The sequence below is a fragment of the Apium graveolens genome, chromosome 4 (assembly GCF_009905375.1).
Source record: "Apium graveolens cultivar Ventura chromosome 4, ASM990537v1, whole genome shotgun sequence".
NCBI lineage: Eukaryota > Viridiplantae > Streptophyta > Magnoliopsida > Apiales > Apiaceae > Apium > Apium graveolens.
Window position 1 is genome coordinate 25539091 of NC_133650.1, and position 9976 is coordinate 25549066.

Below are 9976 nucleotides of genomic sequence, written 5' to 3' on the forward strand. Positions count from 1 at the left end.
TAATCTACTATTCATTATGCATGCTATGTCACTACTTTGGCTAACATTAAGTAAAAAGAAAGGGAAACACTCAAATATTATTTGAAGAGGTTCAATGCCGAGGTGGTTATTGTGAGAGATGCCTCGTGAGAGACAATTAAGAACTTTCTGATTACGGGGAGTAAGGATTGGAGCGAATTTCTGGAAAGCGTTGCAAAGGGAGGAACCCCCAACCTTGGTAACGTTATATCAACAAGCAGAGCCTTACAAAATAGAGGAAGAAGCCCTGAAGTTCTCTGACTTTGGGTACCCATCTCGTAAAGAAAAAAGTAGTGACAGATCCCCGAGTTCACGAAGAGATAAAAAGAAAGTACAAATGAATGATATCAACTATGTTGATGAAGAACGTCACTCTCGGTCGCCAAGCCCAACATATGAGAGGTATCCTACTTCACGTTCTGATGGGCATACTTTGTTGGTAATATCTATTTAGCATATTTATGAAATGACAAAAGGATAAGGCTTATTCATGAAGGTTTTCGAGCACATAAACATAATGGAAATAACATAAAATTAAATTAAAACAAGAATAAAGTAGAAATCCTACGCATGATCCATGCGAAAATAGATATTTAATTGGTAGTAAAATTATTTACCTTAAAGAAGCTTTAAGAGTTCAATGATGGAGGATTATTGGAGTTCCAAACCTTGTTGAATCAGCCCTCAAAGAGTTTATATAGGAGAAGAATAAGGTTTTCTAATTATAATCCAGTTATTATTAATACTAATCCGAAATCCCAATTTATTATTTAATTAAGTCACACTTAATTAATTAATAACTTATTTTGGAATTAGTTTAAGTAATTTCTCTATTTTATTTATTTAATTAATTAAGTCATACTTAATTAATATCATAAATAAAATATATTACTTATTTAATTTAAATTATTTCTCCTTCAAGCATTCTTTGTGTGTCACCCTGTAGGTTATTATAATGTTGGAAATAATTTTAATATCTCATATTAAAATTATAAACAATAAGGGGCATCTAATAATATATCATTGCTACCCAAGTAATAATAATTAACTCGGTGATTGATTAAACCTTTCGTGAATAATGTACAATATAATATAATCCCTTTAACCACATATTATAGATTAAACTAGAGGCATGTAATGTGTCATCCTCATTAGAGTATAATTTAAGTTTCCTTGATCAATGAGTAGACTATCGTATCAAATCAACATTTGAGCGTGGTCACACATTTTATAGTCTAGCTCACATAAGAGGCCAATAATATCACTTTTAAAATTAGGAGTGTTAAATCATTTCTATATCATTCATATTTCTCATAAAATGCATAATATACCCGAAATACACTTTTATCATTACCCGGTCAAAGGTAACTTTTAATGTAATCAAATACATTAATTCTCGTATAAAAATATAATTATTTCAAGTCTAAGGACCATTATATCATTATCACAATGAGAATTACTTCTTACACAACAGACATGTAGAATCCCATATTGGGTTTGTCCAGCACCATGTACATTTACATCTGCCTGTATTTTTTACTTTAGCATCACTATACCTATGATCAATGAGATGCGATAATTAGTCAACAAACACACCAGTCTTTATGTATTATTATTATCCCTTAATTAATAATACTCGACTAGGGACCTTTAGGAATATTGATATTATTCTCATAATCTCATTTCGTAGTCACTTACTTAGAGATATAGAATTCATATCATATTTCAAGGATATTTATTAATCTAACATTTATATCACAGTAAATTAAGACATAATAAGTTATAAAAGGAATAATCGAACATAAACATTAATAATCCAAATATCTTAAACTAAAACATTGTTAGTGTTGTCTCTATGGCACAAACACTAACAATCTCCCACTTGCACTAGAGTCAATTACCCATATATCTAATACTCACGGAACTAGTATGACCATCGTGATTTTGCTGCAACAAAGCCGTAGTCAGTGGGTCTGCAATATTATCATTACTATGTACTTTACATATATATATATATATATCCTTAATCATTAATCTTATTAATAAGGTGATATAGCATAAGCGCATGCCCAAACAGTCTCCTTGGCTATTTTGAAAGCATCAATATATTCGGCTTCCATTATAGAATCATCAATATTCTTGTTGTGAACTATTTCAGCTAATATCACTTATATTTAGCCAAAACACAAACCAGACATAGACACATAATCATCCTTGTCTGTCTAAAAATTAGGTTCAGAAACTAGCTTCAGTGGTAACCTTTTACAACCAGTTCCCTATCTTCTCCAAACATAAAAAATAAATCTTTAATCCTGTTTAAGTACTTAAGAATATACTTGACAACTATCCAGTGACTCTCACCTGGATTAGACTGGTATCAGCTCATCATGCTCAAAGAATACGAAACATCAGGACAAGTACATATCATTGCACACATTATAGATCAAATTATTGAAATATATGGAACTTTCTAAAATAGCCCTTATCATCTAATGATTTTGGGAGAAATTATTCTTTAAGATCACTATCCCATGAGACATCAAAACATATCCTTTATTAACCTCATGCATCCTAAAATGATGCAATACTTTATCAATGTATGTTCTCTGACTAGATCGATAATCTCCTCTATCTATCTCTATAGATCTTGATCCCTAATATATAACTAGCATCGCCTAAGTCTTTCATCGAGAAACTATTTCTCAACCAAGTTTGAACATCATCTAGAGAAGGTATGTCATTTCCTACTTGTTATATGTCATATACATAAAATAGTAGCAATATCACATGGCCCACTAACCTTCTTGTAAACACATGGTTCATCTTCTTTTTAAATAAAGCCAAACTCTTTGATCGTTTCATCAAAATGAATATTCCATCTCCTTGAGGCTTGCTTCAATCTACAAATAGATAGAAGCAACTTACAGACCATCTTAGCAAACTTGGGATTGATAAAACCCTCAGGTTGTATCATGTATACATCCTTTTCAAAGCTCCCATTTAAGAAAGCGGTTTTGACATCCATTTGCCAAATCTCATAGTCGTAGTAAGAAGCTATTGCTAGCAAAATTCGGATGGACTTAACCATAGAAACTGGTGAAAAAGTATCATCATAGTCTATACCATGAATTTGTTTGGAACCTTTTGCCACTAGTTACACCTTATAGGTTTGTACTTTACCATCCATGTCATTTTTCTTCTCGAAAACCTACTTGCACCCTATAGGGGGTGGTATCAAAGGCTTGAAAAACTCCATCGGATCAAACATCTCAGGATCTGGTAACTGCTCAGGGTTGGTTGTACTGGCTCCTGAGGTATCTTTTCTGGTGGTACATTTGCTGGGGCCTCTACTGGTACTGGTGGTATCACCGGGGCTACCGGTCCTGTGACGGTCCTCTCGGAAGATACTGATGCCATCTTATGATATAATCAAACATAAAATAAAAGAGGGTAACTTAGCATTCCTAGAACTTATAAATTCCTAATCTTAAAATTATCTAACCCTAACAACTCTATTCTTATCTTATGTGGTCTTCCTATCTTATCTTAATCCTAATGTTCTTATTTCAGGCACCAAAACCTACAACTCTGATACCAAACTGTAACGCCCTCCAAATCCGGGGTCTAGATCTGGGGGTTACTTGCTAATCTCCAAATCAATACAAACCTGTATGATACTTATGTAAACATATATCTAACCCATTTATAAGTATCCAGGATCTTTTAAGGTTGAGGTATGAAAACAAGAACAACACACTAACTTTATTACAAATTTAAATATAAAATTTCACAGAACTCTCTTTATTACAAACCATTATCTAAACAAGTTTTAAACTAAATTTATTTTATTCAAACTCACACCCCAACTATCTACACTACATCTGTTCAGGTAGCTCAAAACTTTCTTCCTGAATCGGGATTAACACTCTTGGTATTAGAGGGTCCCGCTGCTTGACACGCTTCTTTACCACACGAGTCCGGATAGGTTTCATTCTCTTTCTTGACTGAAAATAAACAAGGTGAATAACTATAAAAGGGTGAGCCAAAATTTTATAAACAATTCCACAATATATAAACAGTATTATTGTAACGCCCTCCAAACCCGGGGTATAAGTCTGGGGGTTACTAGCTAATTACCAAACCTGTACAAACCTGTATGACAATTAAGTAGATACATACTAACCCCTTTAATACTAACCAGGATCTTTTTAGGTTAAAGTATGAAACAGAACAACACTCTACCTTTATTACAAACCGAATTCAAAATCTCCCATAACTCTCTTTATTACAAACCATTGTCTAAACATATTTTAAACTAATTCATCTTTATTAAAACACACATATTATCTATCTAAACTATACCTGCTCAGGTAACTCAATGCTTTCTTCCTGAATCAGGATCAACACTTTTGATATTACAGGGTCCCGCGGCTTGACTCGTTTCTTTACCACACGAGTCCAGATAGGTTTTATTTTCCTTCTTAACTGAAAATAATAAGGTGAATAACAACAAAAAGGGGGTGAGCTATAGATTGTTCAACAAGTCCACAATATATAAACCGTGTTATAATAAAGCTAAATGAACCGGTAATTCGGTTACATCTGCAAATATAACCTCACAAGAGAAGAACAAAGGCCATCATCAGTGAGTATTAATAAACTAAACTGGACACAAGTTCGCACCTATATCATGTTGATCATCCAAGATATAGTGCAGATTTAAACCTCAATATATAGATCCATTCGGATACCCAGACTCTACGGCCCAACACAAGGATCCAGTTAATACTCGATCCTCAGGATCAAGTGTATACAAGTGTATACCTGATCCTAATCGTCACCATCCAGTCCATATATGAGCAACCGAAATGATCGGTATACTTCGATGTATCCCAACATCGGAATATATCAGGATATATATATATATATAAGTTATTGAAATATGAATAGAGGATTCAAAGAATTAAGAGAAATCAGGAATCAAAAGGAAATATGAACAAAGGAATAATAATTGTGTATTAGGGTTTATTAACAGGAATTATCAGTGTATAACTGCGATAAGAATCTGAAAGCAATTAATTATTTTGAATTTAGAATAGGGAAAAAACTTGCCTTTCTCATGATCTATCACAAGCAAATCATCGTCCTCTAACTCTGGCTTGGTCCGTCTTGTTGACTTTATCTCTATCAAAGAAAGATACTTATTTACTTAACCCATATCTCAATCGCGTCTCAAACCGACTTCACGTAGCCCATATCGTCTACCCGTACACTTATAATTGACTTGTATAATAATTATTAACAATTAGGACTCGATTAACCATATAATTCAGTTAGCACATAAGTCACATAGTCATTATAGGTTTAAAACAATTTTTAGAACGAAATTGACTCGTTATTCGCTCCTCTGAACAATATCTGCCTCGTATCCTATTTTTCGGAATTTGTTGGTCTCGTCTCTATAAGTAATAGGGCATATTAACACATAAAAACCGAAAGTGGACTCGCTTCTGAAAGAAATTAGGATTTAAAACTATTTTCAATGAAAACAGATCATTTTTCCGAGTCGAAGGGCTTTTGTTTCGCTTAAATCAGACAAACAGTTCAATTATTATTTGATAAATAAGAATAAATCAATTTATTATTCAATATAATTAATTATTCAAAATTATTTAACCCTAAAAATATTTTTAAATAATTATTTAGGAAAAATAAGAATTAAAATTGATTTTTCCATAATTTTTGGAATTAAAATGTATTTATTATGATTTATTGAAAATAATTTGATTAATTATCAAAATAATTAATAATTTTTAAATAATTAATAATTGATAAATAAATAATAATAAAATAATTAATTTCAAATTTTAGAAATTATTTCAGAATTATTTATAATATAAATCAATTAAATAAATATTTAATTAATAAATTTATAAAATAAATAAAACTGATTTTTATAATTAATAAAAAATGAAATTAAAATTCCAGAAACATTTGCCAGAGATGAAATCTCTGACAACGCAGATCAAAACCGGGTTCTAGAAACGGGTCAAACGTGTCAAAATCCGGGTCATGAAGAACATGCCGGATTTTGCCCAAAGACCAGCCACCAGAGCTGATTCCGGCCAGCCAAATTCTGGCCAAAAACACAATTGTTCTATGTGTTTTTCACAGGGTTTCGATCCTAAATAACTATAGCAGTTTATCTCCGGCCAAAACGAACCAAAAACATCCCGTAATCTCCATCTCTGGCGAAATCAGACCGAACTCCGACCAAACATCAAATTCACGTGTTTGTACATGAAACTTCACGTTCTATAGCTTAAATCAAAGCTTATAAACTGTATAATCAAACCCCAAATATTTAAGGAACCAAAGATTCTTCAAAATCAAAAACGTATAAATCAAAAATTCATATAAACCCTAGTAATCGAATTCGATCATACAAGAATCGTTCGTCAATTAACTACCATAAATGATTGCAAATATCGCAGGGAAGCTATATCAATCATTAAATCATCCTAATAACCCTAGAATCAAAAAGCCCTAATTCGAACATAAACCCTAGAAATCGAAATCGAAAAATAATAGATTAAAACATGAAATTGATGCTAGAAATCGAAACAACAAATCAAAAGGATGAATTTGGGTACTCACACCGACCGGTTTGGTGCAGAAAACTGATCAAATTCAAGGTTTGACTGCACGACCCGAATCCAAATTCCTGACCTGATTTCAGAGAATTAATCTGATTTTTCTGATTTTTCTGATTTTTAATAATTAATTATAATAATTAATAAAAAATATGCTATTTATAGTAGGTAAAATAATACTCCTAATTATAATTAAGGCCCTAATAATACATCTAATAAAATTAATTGGCCCCTAATTTTATAATTTTATAATTTTTAAGTATTAATTTTTTAAAATTTAATATATACAATATATATGACAAATATTCTCAAAAATTATGAATTTCAATTCAAAAATACAAAGAAATGGTATAATTGAAAGTCCCATAATTTTAATACGAAAGCTTTTAATACGAAATCAAATATCCGATAAATACCCAGAAAATACCCTGACGATACGGAATAAACGTAGCACATATCAGTTAGGATTTTATAATTAATTACACATAATTGAAAAAATAAAACACATATTTTATCTGTATTACGATATAATACAAACATAATTTTCCAGTCATTACATCATTCCCCATTAATATGATCCTGTCCTCATAATTTCGCTAAAAAAATAACTGAGGATACTTTTCTAACATTTCACTCTCAAATTCCCAGGTTGACTCTTCAACCAAAGGGTTACTCCACAAAACTCGTACTAAAGGTACATACTTATTTCTCAACGCTCTATCTTGCCGATCTAGAATTCTTATTGGTTGCTCTACATAAGACAAATCAAGTTGAATCTGTATCGGCTCATATTCTATTACATGCCTGGAATCATGATTATATTTCTTAAGCATTGACACATGAAACACGTTATAGATATGCTGCTTATGGGGGCAAGGCTAACTTGTATGCGACCTTCCCGACTTTCTTCAAATTTTCAAATGGACCAACATATCGTGGCTTTAGTTTGCCCTTATTACCAAATCTAGTCAATCCTTTCCATGGCGATATCTTCAGTAACACATGTTCTCCTTCCTGGTAGTCCATATCCTTTCTAGCTTGATCTGCATATTTGCGTTGTCTATTTTGCGCTGCTTCGAGTCGTTTCCGAATAAGCTCTATCTTTTCGTTAGTATGCTGAATCAATTCTGGACCTAAAATTTTGCGCTCACCAACTTCATCCCAATACACAGGTGATCTGCATTTCCTTCCGTATAACGCTTCATAAGGTGGCATTCCAATGCTTGCACGATAGTTGTTGTTGTAAGAAAAGTCCACTAACGGTAAATGTTCATCCCAACTGCCTTCAAAATCTATTGCACATACACATAGCATATATTCAATTATTTGAATCGTTCTTTCGCTTTGCCCATCTGTATGCGGATGATAAAAAGTACTCATATTTAATTTAGTACCAATGCATTCCTAAAACTGTCTCCAGAACCTCGAATAGAAACGTGGATCTCGATCAGATACAATGGATACAGGCACTCCATGTCGCATTACTATCTCCTTAAGATATATGTGCACTAACTTATCAAGAGAAAACTTTTCGTTAATTGGGAGAAAATGTGTTGACTTCATTAATCTGTCAATAATGAATCAAGTCGCATCATGATATACTCTGGTTCATGGAAGTCCTACCACGAAATCCATTGCTAGATGTTCCCATTTCCATTCTGGAATATCCAGTGGTTGTAATAATCCACTTGGACGTTGATGTTTTGCTTTTACTCGTTGGCACATATAACATTTACTTACCCATTCTGCTATTTCTTTCTTAATGTTTGGCCACCAAAAGTTTTCTTTTAGATCTCGATACATTTTTGTGTTTCTTGGATGAATAGAATATCTTGAGTTGTGAGTGTCCCATAATATTTCTTCCTTTAACTCTGGCACATTAGGTATCCAGATTCTTGAGGAAAATCGTCGAATTCCTTTATCAACTTTTTGACTGGTGATTTCTTCTCCTGTTAGGTTATCTTCTTCTTGACTCATTACTTCTTCTTGACATCTTTGAATCTTTTCCAACAATTCTGGCTGAAAGGTCATTGCATAGATCACTTCAGTAGATTCTTCTGGAATACAAACTTCAATTTCCAATTTCTCAAATTCTCTGACTAGCTCTTCTGAAGAAGTCAACATATTCAATTTCTCTTTCCGGCTTAACGCATCTGCTACAACGTCTGCTTTTCCTGGATGATGGCTGATTGTAACCTCATAATCCTTGATTAATTCTAACCATCTTCGCTGTCTCATATTAAGTTCCTTTTGCGTAAGGATATACTTTAGACTTTTATGATCCATATAAATTTCACACTTCTAGCCGTAAAGGTAATCTCTTAAAAGTTTTAGTGCGAACACGATTGCTGCTAATTTCATATCATGTGTAGGATATTTCTGTTTATGAGGTTTTAGTTGTCTAGAAGCCTATACAATTACGTTACCGTGCTGCATCAATACACATCCTAGTCCTCGATATGAAGCATCGCTGTAAATGACAAAATCTCCTTGCTTATCTGGTAGCACAAGTACAGGTGCGGTCACCAATCGATTCTTCAATTATTGAAAACTTCCTTCACATTTTTCAGTCCATACAAACTTTTTATTTTTTCCAGTCAACTTGGTTAGTGGCGTAGCTATCTTCGCAAAATCGTTAATAAATCTTCTGTAATAACTTGCCAATCCCAAGAAACTTCTGACTTTTGTCGTTGTCTTTGGTCTGTCCCAGTTTAATATAGCTTCAATCTTTGTTGGATTAACTTTGATTCCTTCACTGCAGATTATGTGGCCCAGAAATTGTACCTCTCTTAACCAGAATTTGCATTTTGAGAACTTAGTGTAAAGCTGTTCTTTTCTTACGATTTCCAAAGCAATACTCAAATGCTCGACATGTTATTCTTCAGTCTTCGAGTAAATCAAGATGTCATCAATAAATACAATCACAAATCTATCAAAGTACTTCTTAAATACCCTGTTCATCAAATTCATGAATGCTGCTGGTACATTAGTCAAACCGAATGCCATTACGAGAAATTGATAATGTCCATATCTAGTACGAAAAGCAGTTTTGGAAATATCTTCAGCCTTGATCTTCAATTGATGGTATCTTGACCTCAAGTCTATCTCAGAAAATCATGCGACTCCTTTTAACTGAACAAACAAATCGTCGATCCGTGGTAAAGGATACCTATTCTTGATAGTCAACTTATTCAATTCATGATAATCGATACATAGTCACATACTGTCGTCCTTCTTCTTAACAAACAATACCGGTGCACCCCATGAGGATACACCGGGTCTTATAATTCCTATATCAAGAAGAT